Source organism: Lemur catta, chromosome 1, assembly GCF_020740605.2.
Source record: "Lemur catta isolate mLemCat1 chromosome 1, mLemCat1.pri, whole genome shotgun sequence".
Lineage (NCBI taxonomy): Eukaryota > Metazoa > Chordata > Mammalia > Primates > Lemuridae > Lemur > Lemur catta.
This window is the reverse complement of record NC_059128.1, coordinates 136553181-136574642: the sequence shown is the minus strand read 5'-3', so window position 1 is coordinate 136574642 and position 21462 is coordinate 136553181. Positions and strand designations below refer to the sequence as shown.

General features: G+C 44.8%; 1 long non-coding RNA gene across 1 annotated transcript; it reads right to left on the bottom strand.

Moving 5' to 3' along the window:
- Positions 1–19470: 19470 nt before the first annotated feature.
- On the bottom strand, positions 19471–21457 carry LOC123626375. The gene is made up of 2 exons (XR_006730838.1): positions 21362–21457; positions 19471–19616 (listed from the first exon to the last, which is right to left on the bottom strand). It is a non-coding gene; the product is annotated as an uncharacterized LOC123626375 (long non-coding RNA).
- Positions 21458–21462: the final 5 nt, after the last annotated feature.

Sequence of the window (21462 nt, the reverse complement as noted above, 5' to 3'; positions counted from 1 at the left end):
ACATCTAACCTCAATATTTTGAAATCCAGAAACAACATTGAGTCATGCTGGTCGTACTATAAAGTTTTATTGCATTTTTAAAAACAGAGTCAAAAACAAGCTGGGACCATGTGAATTATCTCTTTACATGTGTCAAGCCCAGGAATTTGGCCCATGGATCAAAATGATGGACTGGGACAGAGAAGCCACTGGGAGGGGGTGTCGTTAGAGGAAAACCGCCGCAGCCCCTGGGAACGAATGGCCCTGAACCAGTGGGTGCCCCATTGTCCTAACTACACACTTGGCACAGTGGCTGATCTTTGCAAAACTGGGGCTATACATGCCCTTCATCCTGTACTAAAAATAGAAATTATTTAAAGTGACAGAAGCCAGAAGGAACAGGTATCGATCGACCACTGCTGACATCAGTGTGTGTCCTCCAGGGTCTGCGTTGTCCCGGCCACTTCTCTGTGAGCCGGTGAAGCCTGGGATCTTAGTGTTTTCAAGAGAAAAATGAATGAATGAATTAATCCTCTTCTGGGGAAAATGCAGGATTCGCTGGTGATGGAAACTATCCGTCAGCTTTTCCCAGATGCTTTCATGAGTCTCTAGGTCAGCTTCTTCTGGAAACAGTTCACCAGTTTCATCTCAAGTGTCAACTTTGTAAAAATACTCGGTAGAGGAGAGCCGAGGAGTGGCTCCTTAGCCCACGACACACAGGCTGTGAGAACAGACGGCTTTCCAGGGCTCCCGGGCTGCTCAGGGGTGACTTTACTAACCTGACCATAATTCAAACTAACACCTCGAATGACGAGGAACATTAAACACATGAGAAAATCCAATAAAGTGTTTTAGAAGACAAACAAGTAGACTTGCGGGAGGCTCGCGGTGCCAGGTGCTAAAATAGACTGCAGAGCTACAGTAATTAAACGAACGTGGCATCAACGCCAGAATGGACAGAGAACTCAATGCACCAGAGTAGCATGTCGAGAAACAGACCCCAAAATTCCACAGTAGGTGATAAAGGCGGCAAGTCTATTTCATGGGGAACAGATAGCTTATTACTACGTTGTGCAAGGATAATTGGTTAACTCTTTAGAAAACACAAATTTAGAAATTTACCTCATGGCTTACACCAAAAGAAATTCCAGATGGATTAAAAAGATAAGTGTTTAAAATAAAACCATAAAGGAAGAAAATGTAGCTGCCAGTTGACGTCGTTGTATCATGAGACAGGAAGGCCTGTCTAGGCGTGGCACAAGACACAGAAGCCACACTAGGAAAAAAAGGCCAAGGGATGTAAAATAAAACTTCCGTAAACACACACAGAAAGCAATAGGTGAAGGAACAGATAAAGAAATGTGTTTCATAACAGAAGGCAAACACATGACCCGTGAAACCATGGAAGCCGCACTAATAATCAAAGAAATGAAAATTAAAACCCTGAGTTATTATTTGCTTCTCATCAAATTGACAAGTATTTAAAATAATGCTAATGCCCAGATTGGGCAGTGTTGGAAAGCAGACCCTCATACACAGTTGGTGAGAATATAAAATGTGGTCAACATTTTATATTTGTTCTACTGTATTTATTCAACTGCACTCTTTTCTGAGACAGTTTCCTAATGATCACGCCTCTCTAGTATAAAGCTCATGGTGCTGGCATTAATGGTCCAGAAGTCCAGACTAAAAGGACAATCCAGTGACACTAAAGCCATTTCCTTGGTGACGGACGGGAGCACTGTCATAGTCCTGTGTCAGTTGTGTGTTGTGGTGGGCAGGGCAGATACTGCTGGCTGGCTGCCCCAACTGCCATTTGTGAACCTTTTCCTCCGAGGTCATTTGGACTGTAAAAGTTCAAAATGCCCAATAGTCACTTTCCTCATCTGCAGATGTAGTTGCCCACGTGATGTGAATGTATATACAGAGGTTGTAAAAAGAGGTTTGCTACAGCTGCTTGGACAGTCTTTGCACTTGTCACTGGAAGCCACTTATTTGTTTCTTCCCATCTTGGATGAAGATGTGAAACCTGGAGCAGTGACAGCCATTTTGTAACTGTGAGACAAGGGTAAGAGGATAACAGAGACTTTATCCCCAAAACAGAGAACCTGCAGCAGCTCCCAATCTCTTTGTTGTGTAAGAAAAACTAACCCCCATTTATCTAAGGTAACATAAACCTGGTTCTCTATACCTTGACAGAAAATGCATCCCTAACTGAGTGAGAAGGTAACAACCGTTAAAAAAAAAATTACACAAAGACATAATATACAGCAAATTCTTTAATGCATGAAATAAAAGTGGGGGAAGAATATGCATTCAGAAGATGTTGGGCAGAGTAACATTTTTATTTTATTTTTTTTAAATGTGTGCTATTTGCTATAAGATGCTTAAATTCTAGCACTATCATTAACTCAAACAGCCATGCTTGAACATTCTGAATAATTTTTTACCAAACATCTAAAAGCTCTTAAAAATGGAAAATTTTGGTATTAAACTAACAAAAAATAATAGAAGTGTTAATATAAAATGTACATTCAATAATGTTCATTTTAATATCATATTGTCAAAATAAAAATGGAGGAATTCAAAACTCGATGTCTAATGATAGGAGATTGGTTAAATGATAACAGTAAATTTATGAAATGAAGTAATAGGTACCCATTATCAAGCATGCTGTAGAAGAATACTTATTGGTATAAGAAAATTGTCAGTACATAATTAAGTGAAAAAAGCAAACTACAAGAAGGAATACACAGTCCATGATTCTTTCTGTTACTGAAGACGAAGTTCACACTAACCTTGTTTATCACAGCAGCCCCAGGGCCTAGTACAGAGCCTAGTTTTTGCAAATATTTGTTAAATGAATTCATATGGGAAAGAAGTGTCCTAAACTGTCACTACTGTTTGTTTTTCTTTTGTCTTTTTGCTTTGAACATATACATATCCTTTTTCATACTTTCCATTGATTTAGCATTAAGCGTATATGACTTTTCAAATTTGGCTAAACTTAAAAGACAACTAATGAAATAAACACTTCTTTTCTCCAACGCCAGTCCTCACTGCTGTCTCCAGAAGGAGCACGTGTAGACTTGACTTCCTGAGGGCCATACTTGACGTGCGGTGTTCAGGGATGTGGCCCTGAGCTGGCCCTGGCCTGTGCGGACAGATTACTCAGGGCCACACTGCAGGGCCTGAGTGCCGTCCCCGGCCTTCCCCACTGCCCACTCAGCCCGGCCCTCCCCGGGGATCTGCCAGCCATTTCCTCACTGGTGCTAGCTCCCCACTGAGGGGCCCCCAGGATCCCAACCTTTATTTTTTATTTTATTTTTTTGGTAGAGATGGTGTCTTGCTATGTTGCCCAGGCTGGCTGGACTCTAACTCCTGACCTCAAGCGATCCTCCTGCCTCAGCCTCCCGAGTAGCTGGGACTATAGGCACACGCCACCACACTGGCTACAATCCCAAACTTTTGTTCCCCATCCTGTTCTCTCCACCCTCTCCACCAGTAACCCCAAAGGACTTGTTTTGCACCCCATAATCTAAGTTCTCCCATAATCTATTCTGTGCTTGACAGAGTGACAAGCAGCTATCATGAGCAGGTGTTTTGTTTGTTTGTTTGTTTTAATGCCTCCCCAGGGTAGTATTATGCAATATTTTCAGCAGAAAATATGCCTGATACATCCGAAATTTACGTAAAATGACAGAAATTTGAGGTTGAAGTTCCCCCATGGAGAGGCAAGATGGATTCAGGTTTTAAGGTGTCGGGTGGGCCTCAAGCATGCAGGGTGGCCGGGTGGGTCCCCGCAGGGCGGAGTTGGGCTGGAGCGGCCTGTGGTGACCCGCTCTCCCCACTGGACCCCGTTGCCACCATTGCTCCTTCTGAGGGAGCTCTTGTGAAGTCGCTGGTGCAGAGAAATGTCGCTTCCCTCCTGAGGGAGCCCTAAGACCCGGGGGACAATTTGTCTTCTCTTCCTCTAGAAGACAAGTTCAGACATGGCCGAGAAAACCTGCTGTGACAAGTCTGTCCTCCCTCCTCCTGCTGACCGGCTTCCTGTCTCTCTGCCTGTTCCCCAGACACCTTCCCACCTGACACCCCAGTTCTCACTCTGAGCATTAACCTCCCGCTGCGGGGGGGGGGGGGGGGGCTGCCTCATGAGAGCCCTGTTCTTGCCATCAACGGCGTTTTTAAAAATCCTCCCCCTCCCCCCGCCCGGCCCCCACTCCCCTGCCAGCTGCTGCGAGAGTCCCGCTGTGTCATCCTGGAGACCTCGCACCTTAGAGCGGAAGGAGATAAAGAAAATTTTCAGAAATGAAGGGAAAGATTAACGTGGCAAGAAGAAGAATACAGGGGAGTCAGCGGAGGGGACGGGTGGCTTCTGGAATTCTGCCAGGCCCTCAGCTGACAGGTGGTAGGTGCGCTCTCAGGATTTCCTAAGAACGGCCCCGAGTCCCCGAGAGACACCCGCACTGCACCTTCCCCAAGTCCCTGAGAGACACCCGCACTGCACCTTCCCGGAGTCTCTCAGCTTCGCAGCGTCCTTTACTGCAGGAGTTGTCCAGAGCTTAGAAGGGACAGAGATCTCAAGCTGGTAGCAACTGACTGCACAGAAAAGGGAGAGAAATGAAAGGGAGGGAGAGAGAGAGAGAGAGAGGGAGGGAGGGAGGGAGGGAGGGAAGTCGTTTGCTTTTCTTTTCCCGTTTCTCACATGCTGGCCCAGACCCCCAGCCTCACAGCCTGGTGGCTCCATCTCCCCCAGTCTAACCCGGTGCAAATTCCCCCACCACATCTGCTCCTCCTGTCCCCACTCCTGCTCCGGCTACCTGCCCACGTGATGCCTGTCCACGGCGCTCCTGTGGGGACAGCAGCTCCTGCCCACACTCCCTGGTCTTCTCTCTGCACCACGCCACCCCCAGGGAAGGGGTCCCGTGAGCTGCACCCTAAAAACAGGCTCAGGAAAGGTGGGGCCCCCTCCGAGAATCAGAGGCACACCCGTTCCTCCAGCAGCCATCTAGGGAGCAGCTGCTATTAGGGACACTGTGTCGTGTGCTGGCGTATGGAGGTGACAAGACATGAGCCGCAACCTCAGGAAGCTGACAGGTCAGTGTGCCCTGTTCTCCAGTCACACCTCTCCGGGGACACCAGCCCTTCTCACGGAGGGTGACACGGAGGTGCCACGCAAGGACCAGACTGCACTCTCAGCTCTGCCCCTTCCTCAGGCCAAGGCTTCATGAAGTTACACGAGCGGATGGGGTGGAGGTGCCACAAAGGAAGACTAAACCTGTGTCTCCTCTTACCTAGTTTTTGAAAGCACCTGCTAGAAACTCAGATTTTGAAATGCCACCTTTTTCCTACCCCCGTAGCCGCACATTTTGTTCCCGCTGACACCCCCTTCCCTCCGAGGCTGTTACACACTCTGTTCATTTCAGCAGCTGTGAAAACCAAGTTCTTGTATTGTTTCCATTTTTACTGGGTCTGATCAAGTTCAGAAAAAAAAAAGTGTGAATTGTTTCTTGGCTTTTTTTGCTTTTTTGCTGATCTAGACAGTAAAAATTTTATTTCAAATTTTATTTCAAAAATAAAAATTCTGCGGCAGCTTAGTGTTCTCTGCAAGTGTGCCGGGCTGTCCCAGGCCAGCTCTCGTACGTGAAGTGCAGGGCGGCTTGGAGAATCGCAGGGAGATTCTGTCAGCTTGAGCGAGCACCTGCTCATGGCAACGGGTCAACATATTTACACAGGTTGCACAAGAGGGTGAAGCATGACACCCCCCCCACACACACAGTTTACGTTAAATTATATGTCTAGGAATGTACAAGAGTCACTGTGTGTGTGTGTCTGTCTATACCGATAACCTAGACAAAGACAAAGAAAGTGGTCAACGGTTTGCACCGAGTCACTGCGGTACTCCCAGGGCTCTGCAGGAGGCAAAGCCGGCTGACCAGGGCAGGGGGCATCTCCATTTCTCTGCATGACCTCGGGGTGAAAGGAAGCTGCTTGCCCGTGCCACACGCTGAAACGTCAGGAAATGTAAAGGTGAACGTTTTGCGCTCGGCTGTGAACAGCATCTGTGACTTTGCCACCCTGAGACAGGGAGTGGTTAAGCTGCGAGGTACACGCTGGATCTTCCTGGACACGATGAACATGGAATTTATATTCACTTGAAAAATATCCCACTTGTGAACAGGAGAACACAGAGAAACTGGATGAAGGCACAAAGCGGCAAATCTCAACAGATTAAGGAAAGCAAGGGCAGTGTGGAGCGAGCACAAGTGGTCTACTGAGAATGGGCTCTTTGCTCCACCTCTAACACAGCCTGCAGCCTTGGTCAGTCGCTTTGCCAAGTGAACTGTTTTTTTCTGCTCCACTGTTGACCCGGCAAGTTACACAGTGTAGTTTTATTGGAAAAACATGTGCAAAGTGTCTCCAAAGCAGCAACGAAGATGAGACTGTTTGCTCCACTTTCTGTTTTGTTTTTTTGCTCCCCTTTCTGTAAAGCAACTGACAGTGGGGAGACAGGTAACTGCTGAAATGGCAGGCCGTGCGGGCCCCAATCATCAGTTTTGAAAGCAGCAAACTGGAGTCGTGCATTGTTGCAATCAGCCCAGTACAGAACCTAGCCTGACTCACCTTCGTGTGTGTGTGTGTGTGTGTGTGTGTGTGTGTGTGTGTGTGTGTGTTGCCTTGTTTCTGTTCCCCAGACCCGAGACCCATCTTCATTTCTGTACTTGTTTTGTTTATATTTCCAAAATGCAAATTGTGACTTTCTGTCTGGGAACACTACAAAGTCCTTCCTCACAAACACTGAGGCAAGAAGAAACTCAGAGATTTCCCACAAAAGAGGCTTTCAACTCATATTAAATACAATGATATTCATAACAGGTTCCAAGAAAATAAAAGACTCTCTTTTTTTTCTTGTTTGCAAAGTGAAGTAAGAGACTCTGAGGTTCACCTATAAACATGGGAGAAGCAGGGTCTTAGGGAGTCTCTTTTTTTTTTTTTTTTTGAGACAGAGTCTCCCTTTGTCGCCCGGGCTAGAGTGAGTGCTGTGGCATCAGCCTAGCTCACAGCAACCTCAAACTTCTGGGCTTAAACGATCCTACTGCCTCAGCCTCCTGAGTAGCTGGGACTACAGGCATGCACCACCATGCCCAGCTAATTTTTTCTATATAGATTTTTAGCTGTCCAAATCATTTCTTTCTATTTTTGGTAGAGACGGGGTCTCACTCTTGCTCAGGCTGGGAGGGAGTCTCTTTACTGACTTTTAAAAAAATGCCTTACAAAGTCTCTTGAATTTTAACAGAATTTTCTAGAAATTTCTATAGGATCTATGGCAGTCATAGTATGTTTGATTACATCAAAATGATGATTCCATGGACATGTCCCCTTTTTCCCTCAGAAAAGGTTAAAGACCATTTTTTAACAGGGCTTCCTTGTTAATCAGTCTTCATAGAAAGCTGTACGGGAGTTACATCAAGAGAGGCTATGTAGTAGGAATAGCTGGAAACTTCCCACACTGGCCATCTTTCTTTCTCCACACCCCCCACAAATCTCTGGCCAGCACGTTTGTCAGCTTAGACCTGGTTGGACATAAAAATTCTAATTTTGTTGCAGAAACCACAGATGTCACCCTGTGGCACCTAGAGTTGACACTATTTGTCTCTCAGTCTAGGACAGTTCCTCTGTGCCCAAGAGCATCTTCGTGCTTAAAGGCAGGACTCACTGCACTTGCTGTACCCACTGCCACCAAATGCTACATGCACCCAGCTCACTTTTCAGGTGAGCTTAAAACAATAATTTGGCTGACTTCCAATCAAGACTAGGAAAAAATTGGTTTAGAAGCTGGATCTTTAAGAAATGTCACCAACAACTCTACCAGTGGCATATTTTTTTTTCTTTCCATGTAGGAAGAAACATGAGATCTTTTGTAATCAAAATCTGTCCACACCGCTCCAGCGTGGGGTATGTAATTCACAATGCTGGTCTTCACTATAAGGTTAAATCACAGAAGACTCCTTTGAAAATGCAGATAGTTGATTTGAGAGGGGCCAAGTTCAATGAACCATTATTAAACTTGAGCACAAAGAACAGAGGGCAGGCTTGGAGGAAAGGACAGAGAGCCATCAAGCGTTAATACTGTGTAGCAAAGGCAAAGATTCGAAGAACCTGGCTCTGCTAATGCCTGGGAGCCCAGACAGGATGCTTGGGGCTGCAAGAGCATCATTAGGATGCTGAATGCTTGCAGGTGGGGGGGTACAATAAGGCTGTCACTAGAGGAAGAGGAGGATGGTGAGACAGCCAGAAAGCTGTCTACCAGACAACTCTACCTGGTGCCCAATCCACATCGTCCAGATAAGGACATTGCTTTTGAGAGTCTTACAAATCATGACTGTTTATCTCCAGACGTGGGGACATCTGGCCTGGGAGGATGACTATGATCCCAGCATTTACCACAAATACGGAGGCCGGGTCTCTCAGCCTCCACTTGACAGCGTGAAAGAGCAACAGAAACTAACAACGTCCATCCGTCAACCCCTCGTTCACATTGTGCTTCAAGACAATAAGTGGCTCTAGAAATGTGTATTGCTATAAAACATTTTGAAAACAAAATCTGAGATAAAATGACTTTAGCAAAACAATATTCCTGGCAATATGTCAACATCTACCCATTTCAAAGAAAATATTGACATGAGAGCCTCCAACATTAACAAAACTAATTATGCCACCCGAAGGAGAATAAGGAAATGGCACAGGACTGAGCCCCTTTGTGGGGGGACGCTGCAGTGGGGTGTCGGGGAATCTGGGTTTCTCCTGGGAATGATGGAATCCGTGAGGAAGGCATGTTCAGCTCAGCACATTCATCGTTCAGTTGGTGAAATAGTTCGTTGAGAAATGAGATGACAAGTGCATTTTTGTTTTCATAAAGTCCACTCTGGTCTTCTTCAGTTGGTGTTTAATTGGCCCTGAGAACATTTTCCACAGGCTGCAACAGACATCTCAGCATCTTACTTATAATCCCCTGGGACGGCGGAGCACATGGCGGGAGAATAATTTCAGCTTCCTGGGAAATGCAGATGTGAACCAGGATCTGCCCAGTTAGAAGTGCTTTGACAGCCGTCTGATGTGGGGCTTCTCGGGGCAGGTCCCCAGAGGGCTGAGGGGACTCGCTGGGAGTGTGTGCGTGTCTGTGTGTGAAGACGCATCGCGCTACGGCCGTGGTTTTTCATCAGGTCCAGAGACAGGTCCAAAAAGGTCAAGAATTATCGACATAAAGTAAAATAAAAGTGCAAGATTCAGCTGGAAACCGAAGTGTATTTTGTAAAAGAACAAATGTCATGGAATTAAATAATGGTGGCAAAAGAGGGGCTTGCCAACTCCAGTGGTTTACCGGGGACCCAGCACCCAGCTGGGCCTCATCCCCTTGGGTGGAGGCGATCTCTGAGCATCTTTTATGCCTTGAAGTCCTCAAAGCCAAGGTTGACTTTTAGGATTTTATAAATATATGGCAGGACCAAAGGTCCTGACCTGCTCTGTCCAGAAACTGAGATAAAAGAATCTAGGAATCGAGAACAGAGTGTGAAACAGACTTAGCATGAAAACTCCCAGGCTTCCCGAGTCGGGAACCATGATGACGGAAGAGACTATAACACAAGCAAAACACACCCTTGGTAGTCGTGCTGGGCTGCACATCTGCAAGAGGATTTCATCCAGCCCGGAGGTACTGACATTAGTGTCTTTGAACATGGGTGTGGTCAAAAGCCAAGACCGATGATAGCACAGGTCACGATCTTGCCACGCACCTACACACCTCCAAAGCCCAGCTAGAAGAGAGACAGTGTAGCAACCAGGCTTCTCCAGAGAAACAGAACAAACAGGATGTGTACATATAGACAGAATTCTTATCACAAGCCGGCTCACGTGGTCACGGAGGCTGACAAGTCCCAAGACCGGCAGTCACAAGCTGGAGACCCAGGAGAGCGGACGGTTCCAGTCTGAGTCGAAAGCCCTGAGAACCAGGAGAACTGGTGGTGTAAGTTCCAGCTCATGCACCAAACAAAGCTGACGTTCCCATTTGAGTTTAAAGGTAGGAAAAGGCCTTGGATCAAGGCAGCCGGTGGGAGGCGTTCCCTCTTACGGCCTCTTTGTTCTGTTTAGACCTTTGACTGACGGGGCAACCGCAGGGAGGGCACCCGCTTCACTCAGGTGCGAACCTCATCCAGAAACACCCTCTCCTACAAACTGGGAACATGTCTGAATGACCGTCTGGATGCCTCATGGCCCGGTCAAGTTGACACATAAAATGAACCATGATGAAGGGTCTGATCCTTTCTAAAGGATACACCAGCTCCTACGCATCGAATGTCTGTTGTCTTCTTCAAAACTGCCAGTTCAGTGGTCTTTAGGGATCTAATAGCAGTACTTGGCCTTCACGGAGCGCTTACTGCACGCCGGAAAGCGCTTGGGCACATCACAGAGATTGACTCACTTAATGCTCGCAACAACCTTGTAAAGGAGGTTTTGTTATTTTCCCCATCTTACAGATGAGGAAACTGAGGCACAGAGAGAGTCCAAGAGATTGTGCAAGAGGTAAGGGAAGAAGCTGAGGTTCAAATCCAGGCAGTCGTGGCCCCAGAGTTACGTTCCCAACCACCTCTCACCCTGTCTCATGCATTTCCTCCTCTAACACTTTCACAGCTCAAAATGCCTTTGTAATGTCTGTTTCAGAGACATACTCAGTGCCAGCATGTACTACTTTGAAATTGACTTCCTCTGAAGGCATATGTTTTTTAATGCCAAATGTAATTCAATATCATATCTACCTGTTAACATAGCTGATAAACTCAGATGATCACTCCTAACTTGCTGAGGGGTGCCTATAACATAACCAGGTAAACCTGCAGGTGCCCTTCATGTGCTAAAAATAATAGCAAGAGAGTTCGGTCAGTTTGGTTAATGTAATGGCATTAGGACATGGGGCCATTGTGGGGTGATTAGGTCGTGAGGGTGGAGCCTTCATGAATGGAATTAGTGCCTGTATAAAAGAGACCCCAGGGAGCTCCCTCCTCCCTCCCACCATGTGATGACACCGCCAGAAGGTGCCATCCATGAACAGAGAGCAGGTCCTTACCAGACACTGAGTCTGCTAGTGCCTTGATCTTGGCACCAAAATACACACTACCCAGTTCATTTTGTTGTAGCAGCTCAAATGAACTAAGACAGTCAGTGATTCAATGATGCATGCAACTGGTATGAAAATCTTCCATCCTAACTGAACATGAAAGTAGAAAATCTAACAGTAGTGATTCCTGGAATCAACAAATGGCATGCTGTGATTTCACATGTTAATCTCCTGCCTGCATTCCAAACACAGAGCATTAACAGGTTAAATTGAATTACTTTTAAAATCATAATCACACAGAAAAAATCAGGATGAATGACTCCATGGGCCATGAACAGAACAGAATGCACAGCAGTAAGTGGGAACCGAAGCCTTCATCCTGGGCTTCAAGATTGAAACATGCATGAAACCAGGATCTCAGGCGGCCTCCCCAGTTTGAATGGGACTTTCCTGCTGGGCTGTGACAGCACGAGCAGCTGCTGCCTGACGTGGCAGGAGGAGGAGGCAGCTGTGCAGTTTGCAGACGGGGAAGCCCTGGCTGGCTCAGGAACGGGAGCTCTGACCTCCCCACAGGACGCACCAGCAGAATCACTGGCTCTGAGCTGGGGTCCCTGGCGGGATGGAGGCAATAGTAAAATATCCACATAGAAGTATTATTAACATGAGAAAAGCAAGAGGAAACAAACATGCATACATGCACACACACGTGCACACACACACGTGCGCACACACACACACACACATGTCCTTCTCAAGGTGAGCTTGAAAACTAAAGAGAGAACAAGACATTATGAAACAAACAAACATGAATACAGAATAGAGAACATTATATAACACAAGCACAAGTAAAACAAAAATATAACAACTGAAATCTAAAACTATTAATAAACAGAAGGGAGAATAAATACCAGATCTGTCGTTACCATGGAATTAAAGAGCCGCGCTGCCCAGCGTGATCCAGAATGAAACACAGACAGGCAAAGAAATGTGCACCGTGGAAGAGAAGCCAGGTGACACGGAGAGCAGACGCAGATCCTCCCAGTAGACTTGACCACAGCTCCAAACGTAAAGAGTGTACAGAATGGTGAAATACTAGTGGTTTAGCATTTTTATAAATTAAAGGGCAAAAAAAGAGTCCTCATATATGTAGTGCTGCCAAATGTGGACAGGATAAAAAAATAAATAAAACCACACCTAGACATTTTTCAGTAAAACTGTAGAATATCCAGGAAAAAGAGATAATCTTTAGAAGTTAAAAGGAAGAAATGACACTACCTACACAAAAGTAACCGTAGGAGTGATGTATTGGTTTTCTATGTGATGTACAAAATTGCCACAAACTTAGCGACTTAAACCAACACACATTTCTTATCTCTCAGTTTCTGTGAGTCAGGAGTTGGGGCACAGCCTACCTGGGTTCTCTGCAAGGCTGCAGTTGAGGTGTTGGCTGGGCTGGGTTCTCATCTGAAGGGTCAGTTGGGGAAGAATCCGCCACTTCCAAGCCCACTCGGGTTGTTGGCGGAACTCATTTCCTTGGCATTGTAGGGCTCGTGGCTGTTTGCTTCTTCAAAGCAGCAAGGAGAGCAAGACTTGAGGGCCAGTCTGAGAGCAGGCAGACTCACACAGCATAACATGACCACAAGACTGACATCTTGTCACCCTTTCCAGACTCCACTGGGTGGCAGCAAGTCACAGGTCCAACCCACACTCAAAGGGACGTGATTATTTAAGAGTGTGACCGCCAGGGGGTGAGATCATGGAGCACACCTGGAAATCTGTCTGCCACACAGCACAGTGAACATCTCACCAGCCACAGATGCCAGAAAACAGCAGAGGAATCACCTCAAAGCGTTGGAGAAAATAACTGTCAGTCTGTACCAGGAGGAAATCATTCAAACTGAGAGCCCACTAGAGTCATTTTCAAAGACATAAAACTTAGAAAGTTAATTACCCACAGACCCTTCCTGAATTTTTAAGGAATATATACTTTAGCAAGAAAGATACTGGTAACATATGTTGATATGGCTAATTACTGAGAGTAAAATGGTAAAGTATTGATTATATTTTGTCTTTAAGGAAATAGACTTGAAATCCCAAACAGCAATAACATGAAGGTGGAGAGATTGGATGGAAAGTGGGTAAACATGCTAACCTAGGAACCGAGCCTGTGTTGTTTAGGAGACAGGCAGGGGCCCTGGGTAATGTTAGATATCATTAGGAAAATGTAACATGAAATATATACATTAACACCCAATTTTACTGAAAAGTGAAGGAATACAAGTTATACTATTCAAACCAGAATAAGGGGAAAAAAGCAGATTCAAAATAAGAACTACCAAAATGTCAAAAAGCTTTAGCAATTCAATTGATGTCAAGAAAGTAGAAAAAAATAAGTTAAAGAAATAGTAGAGGAAAGGTGACAGTTAAACCCTCCATGTGCCAATGAACACGGTAAATGTAAAACGGTCACACGCACCTATTAATGCGCTGCTTGTAAAAGTCACTGTTAACACAACTGAAGAAAGTTTGAAAATAAAAGAATTTTTTAAATTTGTGGATGTCAAAGCTCCCTATTAGTGATTCTCCGACTTCTGGCGGAGGCTCTGAAGGGTGTGACAAAGCACAGATTCCTGAGCACGGCCCAGCAGTGTGGACCCAGAAAGTCTGGTTTCCAAGCCGATGATCCACGTAGCTAACAGCCTAGCCAGTCGTTACTGACGAAGGGATCTGAGTATGAGGCTCTAGAACATCAGATCCTGTGTACCCCAGCCTGGCCACCATCAGCTAATCTTCCCTCTCTCAGCTCAGCGTCCCGATCCCCTGAAAAACCACATTTTCCCACTTACTGAGAGGAGACAGATGCTGACTTGTCCAGCTTATGTCCTCCTAGGCCCCAAAACTATGGGAGGGGGGAGCGCGGGGTCCAGGGTGCTCCTCCGTAAGCATTGTTTGTGCAGCAGCAAAGATGAAAGTCAGACAAAATAATCCAAAAAGTGCTGAAATACCAAGGCTAAGTCCTTAGGGGTTTATTAGACTCGACTTTCCTCAAAGTCTTCAGCTGAAGTCCATTAAGCAAATTAAAACGCAGGAGAAAAATAAACAGAGATTGATGTAGATAGCGTTTTATGAGGGAAGGGAAGCAGTTAGTTCTGACAAAGTTCTTAAATACCCAGCCCTAAAGGTCTCCAGATACTGTTCTCTCCAAGATACCCTGCTGGCAGTCATAAAAGAAAGCTAATAGAATTTTTTCCCCACAAATACAAAAGCTGGCACAAAATAAAATAAAAATATAGTCCGCATTGTTTCTCAGTACCATTCTGACACCAAGGCATTTGTCCTTTTGTCTCCAAGCAGGGAATTAAGTAATAAATCCAATACTGTGGCATCTAGAGTATGCACCACATAGTGCTTGGACCTCAGCGAAACCAAAACACATTAATGTACATTTCCCCAAAGTAGAAAGCTGTATGTTAGAGAATCACTTCAAATGCATACTTTTGGGGGATTAGTAGTGGTGTTTGAAAACCACGATGGTTTTATAATATTCCAAATCCTTAATAATGCAAGTCAGTGGAGGATTTACTGCACATCTATGGTATACAAAGTACCACGCTTGGGCCTATGACACATGCAAAGAAGGTGAACACAAGATTTATATGCAAATCGGTCAGGCAAGGTGGCTCACACCTGTAATCCTAGCACTCTGGGAGGCCGAGCAGGAGGATCACTTGAGAGGTCAGGAGTTCGAGATCAGCCTGACCAAGAGTAAGACCCCGTCTCTTCTAAAAATGGAAACATTAGCTGGGTGCAGTGGCACCTGCCTGGAGTCCCAGCTACTTGGGAGGCTGAGGCAGGAGGGTCGCTTGAGCCAGGAGTCTGAGGTTGCAGTGAGCTATGACAGTGGCCCCCAACCTTTTAGGTACCAGGGACCACTTTCATGGAAGACAATTTTTCCATGGACAGAGGGCAGGGGGAGGTGGGGGAACCTCAGGCTGTGATGTGAGCTATGGGGAGCAGCTGGAAAAACAGATGAAGCTTTGCTCACTCACCAACCACTCACCTCCTGCTGTGCAGCCAGGTTCCTACGTTTCATGAAAGTCAATTTTTCCACGGACTTGGGGAAGGCGGATCTCAGGGGGTGATGCAGAGACCAGTTCCTAACAGGCCGCAGACCAGTACCGGGCCATGACCCGGGGGTTGGGGACTGCAGAGCTATGGAGCTGTGATGGTCCCACCGTACTGTAGTGGGACAGCAGAGCAAGACTCGGTCTCAAAAAAAAAAAAAAAAAAAAAAGATTTACATGCAAATCATTTTCTTGCCTATGACTTTGTGAATTTATTTTATGCATTTAAAAATAAAGTCACCACTTGGAGTTTGTCTCCAAGGCAAGGAATATTCCCTCAGGGCAACGAGTCTCTGAGCTCTATGCATATTTTCCTAAGGGGCAGGGGTGAAGCCAGCATTAATTAGATTTTCCATTTCAGGTTCTGTGGCAGATCGGAGGCCCTGTTCTCTTCCTTACCTTGCCCTGAGCTTATGGAAACAGCCTGGAGCCAACCTCCCGTGGGCAGATTCGCAGGTATGGGCCGGCAGGGGAGACTGGGCTGCAGAAGGCCGGCGAGGTGAGGCCTAAATACAAATTCAGTCTTTGGATTTTCTAAGCCAAGTAAATTCAGCATTTCAACACATTTCTTACATTTTAAAAGGCTCAAGCTTTCCAAATACTGCAAAATTCTGGGCTTCCAAATATTCCCAGCCTTCACACTGAACATGCATGTGCATAATCACAGACATTATGTATTTCCAAGCAAATAAAGGGGGAGAAGACGAACTTGAGTCATCTAAACCCATTAAAAGTGAGAACTATTGTTTTGCAGAAATGTCACAGTATTTTTTAAAGGAAAGAAAATCAAGTTGTACTAATTTTTTAATAGACAAAAGCACATTTCTGTCTTTCCAGTGCAATTAGTTACAAAGGAGTCTCGAAAACATTCACCCTCAGCCCAAGTCTGTATCTCTAAAAAGAGTCCATAATAATCTCAAAGCTAATTTCTAATCCCTCGACACCGAAAGCCAAATTAAATTTGATTATCCTTCCTAGTGGGGCACAGGAAAGGCATAACTGGTTGAAATCCACAGAAATCCCTAACTTCATTTTTGAAAATTATTTTAATATCTTTTCCCTTGGAATCTTTCACAAGAGCTGCCTCATAGAATAAAATGGGCCCAACTGCCTCCTTTTTTGCCTGCCTTTTCCCACTGGGTAGTGAAGATATTCGTGGCCAGGAAAATGCATCGGTTGTGCAAAAAACAGAGACAAGAGGCTCAAATACTCCACCAACCACGTTACCAAAGGAAAAATCTAAGGGATTTTCCCCAAAAGCCCCAAATGAAATTAGAAACAGTAACCCCCAGGAGTGCCCACGGCTTTTAGCATATGTGGAATGCTTGCTTGAGCTAATATCAAATATTGCGGCCACATCTGGGTTAGCGGGCGGAATTTCCATTCGAACTTGGATTCTTGACTTTTCTCATGCAACCTCATTAGTGGCACAAACTCTGCCTCGAAAACCCAGCTTTACCTAGCATTACCTTTTTTTCAAAAATGGTACCATGTGTAAGGCAAAGTGTAAAAGTCCCATGCCATGGACATGTACGTGTACCTGTAACTGCACAGTAAGGAGCTAGAGAGGTCGTTGTGCCTTATAGAAGTGGGCAGTGATCCTTTGCTCTCTGAACGGAGGAAAAATTGGGGCCGATGCTCTGAGTATTCGGGGCTTTGGGAGGGGCAAGGGGCTCTGACTACAGTAGATGGAGAAAATTTTTTCCAGAGATTGTGAATAAAATGACAACTTCTAAGGGGGACGGACCGTCCTTACTCCAGATGGGCCCCTGTGAGCCGAAGGGCACTTTCCTACTGCAGTGGACCTTTGAGTGACACAGATTTGAGCTGCGTGGGCCCCTTATATTTGGATTTTTTACAACAAAAGTCACACCAGGGGTGCCTGCCCCTCCTGCCTCCTTCCACCTCCTCCTCCTCTCCCGCCTTGGCCGCCCTCCAAACAGCAAGACCCACCCCTCCTCCTGCTCCTCTTGCTCAGCCCACTCAATGTGAAGATGATGAGGATGAAGACCTTCAAGACGATCCACTTCCACTTCATGAATAGGAAATATATTTGCTCATCTTATGATTTTCCTGGTGATATGTTCTTTTCTCTAGCTTACTTTATTGTGAGAATACAGCACAGAATACATGTAACATACACAGTCTGTCTTCATGTTCATCCATGGCTTATGTTACTGGTAAGGCCTCCAGTTAGCAGTGAGCAGTTAAGTCTCAGGGGAGTCAGAAGCGATGGGTAGATTCTCAAGGGCGGGAATTGACTCACCTAACTGCCACATTGTCCAAAGATCAGCTGTAATTTGCAAATAGAGGGCTGGGTAGCAGCAGTAATTGGCTGCTTTTGTTCAGGATTGTACTAGATGGTTGCCGTATTCACGGAAGAACAGGATGCCTGGGGCTTCCATCTTGCAGTGGCATGGGCTGGTTTGTGGAGAGCTGCCCATCTGGATTCAGTGGCAGTTTGCTGTCATTCGTTTGTGGATGGACACCCACAGGCACAGCCTACTGACTCAGTGATTATTAATCTTTGACCAGGTGCCAGACACCAGGAGCCTCTTTCTTAGCGCAAGTCACTTGATCACAGATATTCACTCAACAAGCGCTTACTGAATGCTCACTTTGGCTCTAGACTTTGTGCTCCAAGTTAAAATCCAATGAGGTAACTCTGGGCCTCAGTTTTTAAATCTGAAAACGAAGGTAACAGACTACAATATTTTGGGGGATTTTCTCCGGTTTAAAAAAAAGGAAATCTCATTTTAATTGGTTTTATTATTTGTTTATAAATAGTTGTCTTTAATTTATAAACTTCAAGAATCCAGATTCGTTACTATGATTTCTTCTCCTGATTCTAAATTATACACCCGAAAGGTCACCAGACAACTCTGTCCTTGCCATTGGAGCCTGCCAGCATTGAGCATGGAGATAAACGTTCACTGGAATTTTAAACACATGCTTATAAATTACTGCAAACCTCAGATACAGTGCAAGTTCTTTCTGCATTTATCTTGGACTAAAAAAAAAAAATTGGAAATGGCTATAACACGACATACTGACATATGAGAATAAAAATGGGAAAGGTTTGTAAAGAGGTTGGCAAAGAGAAGAGGTCTAACAATGGGTGGGCATTTGTGGGGGAAAAAAGTAGCACAAATGCAATGGGCAAGACTGAATGTGCACACACACACACACACACTCACACAGGCTCACACACTCACACACACACACACACACACACGCTCACACACGCTCACACACTCACACTCACCTACAGATTCCCCCAGGGCTAGAGCACAAATAACTGTGGAAATTCCTGGGGTAGCACAAAGGCTAGTGAATCTGTGTTTCACGGAGTAGTGACTGCCACCTTACTGTACTAACGCTGCCTAAAGCATTTTGGAGTGGCTGGGACCCTGGAGAACTCGCATGCATTTGGTAAATATCAAGAATGTCAAGGAATAGAAACAATAAAAAGGACCCAGTACAACACCAGTGTGGCATGAAAGACGCGTGAAGGATTCGTGTCATGTCCATTCACCCACCTCCAGACTGGGCAGAACACAGCCTGAGGGAGACCCCTCCAACCTTAGCTTAGCGGGCTCCAAAGTAACAATTCTTAACATTTTGGAAGTCTCAGGCTCTTCAAGAATTTGGTGAAATGTAGAGCGTGTCCTGGAAAAACGCACATGGACACTCCACTTGCATATGATTACAGGAGGTTTTTCAGATCACTTGATGCCTTGGATAAGAGCTCCTACCCTTATGAGAAAACATCCCTAGACCTCATTGAAGAATGAATCTTTATGTGGAATGGCTTCACATTTCTTTTTCAAAATTCCTCAAACCAGCCTAATGCTCTTGCCTAAGACTTCCTTTTTTTGTGACTGTGGTAATAACAACAGTCACAGTAGTGATGTCTACTAATGATCATAATAGCCAAGATATGTTGCACCCTTTCATGTGCCAGGTACTGTTCCAAGAGCTTTCATGTATTTTTCCACTTGGTCTTCATAGCTACCCTAATGAAGAAGGCACTGTTGTTACCCCATTTTACAGACAAGACAAATGGGGACACAGAGAAGTTAAAGTAACAATGAGCAGTTGGCAGAGCATAAGTTTATACCCTGGCAATCTGATTCCAGAGCTTGCATTCTTAATCTTCTAGATCCTTCTACTCATAAAAATGTTTCTTTCCTATACATGGCAATGGAAACTGTAAAAATACACAAACACAATCAAAAACTATGAGTCAAAAAATTTTAAAGAAAATTGGTTTATCCTTTTTTCATGTTATTTCAGAAGAAGCACACTAGGTGGTGACCAAAGTGCACGTCCTTTGGTGAGGTGTGAGTCCAGTGGCCAGCCGCCACCCATGAAACTCACAATTGGAACACTGCAAAAATCTAGGAAAGAACATAGCATTGACAAAATAGTGAATATGATACCAAGATAGTTCGGTGGGTCTCAAGTGACCAATGGAGAAACCCAACTTAGGTTCACTTTTAGAAACATCTAGAGGGTAAAGACTAATTTTTTGCTGTGATATATAGAGTTAGTACCTCTTCTGTGTTTGTATTTTTCAAATAAGCTTAGGTGACAATTGTAACATCTACTGTACAAGCTTAAAATAGTGAAGGTGGTAGAAGAATATCTACCCGTAGTGGGGTGGGCCAAGGGTTATGACACAGAATTGAGGTTTAATAAGACCTATAAAACCTATAAATCCACTTTTGGGTGTTAGGACACACTCCTTTGCTGTGTGAATCCTAGTGATACTTTATCAGTCACACCAGCAAACTACCCAGCCCACTTGACTTAGAGACACCACACTTGCAGGCACCTCTGAATCTTAGGGCATGTGCCACGGTCCTTGCTGTCCCCTAGAGTGGTCTCAGATTTAGGTATCGGTCACACAAATGGCATAATAGCTCCCCCACTGGTCTATCACAGTGTCAGAAATCTGATTACTAGGAGATCATTGATTTGGGTTAAGGCAGTGTCTTGTTTTTAAACAGACCTTTAGTCTCTGAAAAAGTTTGAAAACTGTGGACGTGGGTGAAGGCACTGCATTTTGAAGATGTCTCAATGAATATTGCATTTCTCTCAGAAAATGTTACACATTGGGTCAACCTCACTGATTAATTCCCATTGTGAACTGTTTTGTCCAGCTGAGCCCAAGGAAATGGGCCACCCACAGTGACCATGCTAAGACAAGACAGGGAAAGGGCTCGCTATGTCTGATTTTCTCACACTTTGGTGGATATCATGATCCCCTGGGGAGCATGTCAAAACTCAGATTCCTACCTCCCTACACAACCCCGATTCTGATTTGGTAGATCTAGACTGAAGTCAACAAAACTTCATTTGAACACATTTTTCAGGTGAGGTTTCCAAATGGGTGGTGAGGACCACACTTTGAAAAGCACTGGTAGAATCATGGCAGATCCATTTATAGGCAGTGTCCCGAACAGGTGAGTCCACAGAGACAGAACACAGACCCGCGTTCACCAGGGCTGGGGAGGGGGAAATGGGAGTGATTGCTTAACGGGAACAGGGTGTCCTTTCGGGGAGATGAGATGAAAACCTGCTGAAACTGGAGGGTACTGACAATGCAAAATGCTGGAAATGTATTTGATAACTCTGGATTGTAAACTTTAAAATGGTTCAAATAGCAAATTTTACGTTATGTGTATATTACCACAATAATAAAAAACACTGCACACATTTAAAGCCACTGCTGCCATCATCCCCAGGAAGATGACCAAGTCTGAATGAGTATCACTTTCATTCACACCATCATTAAGTCAAAAAATTTTAAGTTGAATCAACATAAGGCAGGGACCATCTGTATGTAAACATTTGTGGATGTGGGCCCAGTACAGAGGAAATTTATAGCATTAAATGCGTCCTTAGAAGAGAATAAAGGTTTAAAATCAATGACTTAAGCTACTACTTTCAAAAGCTAAAGTATGAGAAAACTAAACCCAAAGTAGGCAGCAAACAGGAAGGAATAAATAGCAAATATCAATGAATTAGTGAAGAGAAATAATAGAGAAAACCAAAAAAGCCAAAAATTGTTTCTTTTAAAAATTTAATAAAATTTTTGTTTTTGTTTTATAGATCAAGAAATAAAAGAGATATAAATTACCAGTATCAAAATTTCTACAGGGGCCAGGTGCAGTGGCTCATGCTTGTAATTCTAGCACTGTGGGAGGCCAATGTGGGAGGATCGCTTGAGGTCAGGAGTTC